The sequence below is a fragment of the Macadamia integrifolia genome, unplaced genomic scaffold (genome assembly GCF_013358625.1).
Source record: "Macadamia integrifolia cultivar HAES 741 unplaced genomic scaffold, SCU_Mint_v3 scaffold2671, whole genome shotgun sequence".
Classification (NCBI taxonomy): Eukaryota; Viridiplantae; Streptophyta; class Magnoliopsida; order Proteales; family Proteaceae; genus Macadamia; species Macadamia integrifolia.
In genome coordinates this window covers 57,722-60,282 of record NW_024868875.1, presented here as the reverse complement: position 1 = coordinate 60,282, position 2,561 = coordinate 57,722, and the positions used below count along the sequence as shown (strand labels likewise).

Here is a 2,561-nt window from a genome sequence, read left to right as displayed (position 1 = left end):
GTGGTTCGTTAATTTAGTTTTTTTTAAATCATTGCATTTGATTTCTTCATTCAATTCAATTTATTAAACTTGTGTAATTACCAACCTTTTTCCCTCTAGCGGTTTGTTTATTTTAATCAATCAACTAATTAGTTATTTAATGTAGGATAATTAACTAGATTAATTAGTTAAAAGATTCTCTTCTCATTAGATTAACTAGGGTTTTGACAAATGTTTAAATCATCTTAGGATTAGCTTAAAGTAGACATAATTAGTCCAATTAGGTTCCATAATTAATTTAATTAAACCTTAGGTTTAGTTTAATCCTCCTATACTAGATTAGGTAGATTAGAAAAAATGCCTTCATTTAATGTAATTAATCCATTTCACTTTCATAAATTAGTTAGGTCTCATTTAATTTATAAACCTTTTTAATTAGATTAAGTAGGATTGCAATAATTTATTTCATAAATTACTAGGGATTAGGATTAATCATTTTAATTAATTCAATTTAGGATTTCATAAATTCATTGATCACCCATCTAGGTTAGGTTCAATTAATCGAATTAGTTTAATTTTGGGTTTCACAAATTGCTAAACTAATCCTAGGTTTAGGTTTATTTAATTAGCTTAATCTAAGACTCATAATACATTAATTAAATCATTTAAGCTTGTTTAATTAGCGTAACCATTTCATTATAACCTAGCTAGCATAATTTAGACACTTGGTTTAGGGTTTCACATGTCATGCTTAGATACCTAGATTATGGTTTTCAGTGACCTAGATTTAGGACTAGTTATTAGGGTACAAACAAACTTTGGTCAAACAAAAAGAGATCGACCTTAGGGTCGGGCAGACTGGGTGCCTAACACCTTCCCAGTCTGTCACTTGACACTTGTCCAGAATCTTGGCGCAAACCAGCCTTATCCATTAGAGTCATTAGTCTCTCTTCCTTGATCGGGGGAGACATTTACGGGTCCTAGACCCTTTCTAGGTGGCGACTCCTTTTTACCCATAACGTGTATCCCCCCCTTGGCTTTTGATGACTAGAGGGGATACCATCTCATCTCATTAGAGTCGAGCCCTGGCGTGTTCCCACGTGCTACGTGCCGTATCGGCGATGATCCCACAGGGGCGGAGGTCCGTGGTTCCTACACATAGGTCTAGGCCATGGTGAGGGCATTCTTGGAGTAGATCCTTGAATCTCTCCATAAGTTTGGAAAATGACTCACTAGGCTTTTGCCTAAACTGAAGGATATCACTTCTAAGCTTATTGGTCTTGTGAGTTGGGAAAAACTTCTTAAGGAAGACAACTGTGAACTGTTCCCATGAGGTTATGGAATTTGTGGGTAATCCATACAACCACTTCTTAGCTTGGTCTTTCAATGCAAAAGTGATAAACCTAAGTTTAAAAGCATCATCAGAAAGCTATTGGATCTTAATTAGAACACATACCTCTTCAAATTTCCTTAGAAATAGGTATGCATCCTCAGAGGTCAACCCATGGAAGTGGGGCAACATAGTGATGTATTGAGATTTGAGTTCAAAATTATTGCCCTGGGCTTGTGGTAGAACTATACAGGAAGGTTGGGCTGTTCTAGCAGGGTAGAACCTATCTTTCGGAGATTTAGGTGAAGGGTTTTGCTGTTGGTCTCCCATATTGAAGGGTTTTAAAGAGAGCAAACGTATAGGGTCACTACTTGTTGGATCTCTTCTTTTTAACCGATTCTTAGTATTACATACCCACCTAACACTCATGCAATAGAAAACTACCCACAACTAAAGTAAGATAAGCACAAAAGAAAGGATAGCAAAACTTTTTTTTAATGATTTTTTTATATTTTTTAATGATTTTTTGATTTTTTTGATTTTTTTTTGGCTTTTTGGGAGCTTACTGACAGGGATCCGGGGTTGCTCAGGTCAATTCCTGAGGTACTGCTACAGGGCGAAACTTGTCTTTATCATACTGTGAGGCATGGCGACCTCCACTGTTACAACTAATATTGCAAGTTGTTCTCCTCAGGAATTCAATAAAAGAAAAGGGAAAATATAAAACAAAGCAAACAAAGCACTCTGATTTACCAAAAGAAAGTGAAAAATAACATGGAACTATCTCCCCGGCAATAGCGCCAAAAACTTGTTTGAGATTTAAAATGTAACCGCAAGCGTACGGATCAGTGTAGCTACAGGTCGAACACAGGGAGAGCAGTAACTTTATTTTTTTATTTCTTTTAATAATGCGAAAGTGAACCGATTAATGGTTATGATTTAATTCTAATTACCGTCCTAAACATATGTATCTAAAATAACGTCCTAACCATTCGTCATCTAAGAATTTAAAGACGCAAGCCACGCAATTAAAAGTAAATAAATAAATAACTAAAAATAAACAACCCAGGCAATTAAAAAAATAAATAAATAAAGGAAAAAAATGCTGAAATAAAAATAAAGTAAAAAAAAAGGGAATAAAGCTAGAGAGAGACTCACAAGTAGGTTTCTCTACTTAGCCCGAGGGATGCATCATAATATGAGCTTCCCTACTTGACCAGAGAGTCACTCTTACAAGGGTTACTCTACTTGG

At 35.3% G+C, this 2,561-nt stretch overlaps 1 non-coding gene across 1 annotated transcript; it reads left to right on the top strand.

Annotated features, from left to right (window-relative positions):
* Positions 1-1,145: 1,145 nt before the first annotated feature.
* LOC122067021 lies at positions 1,146-1,252 on the top strand. Its single transcript, XR_006136552.1, has one exon. It is a non-coding gene; the product is annotated as a small nucleolar RNA R71 (small nucleolar RNA).
* Positions 1,253-2,561: the final 1,309 nt, after the last annotated feature.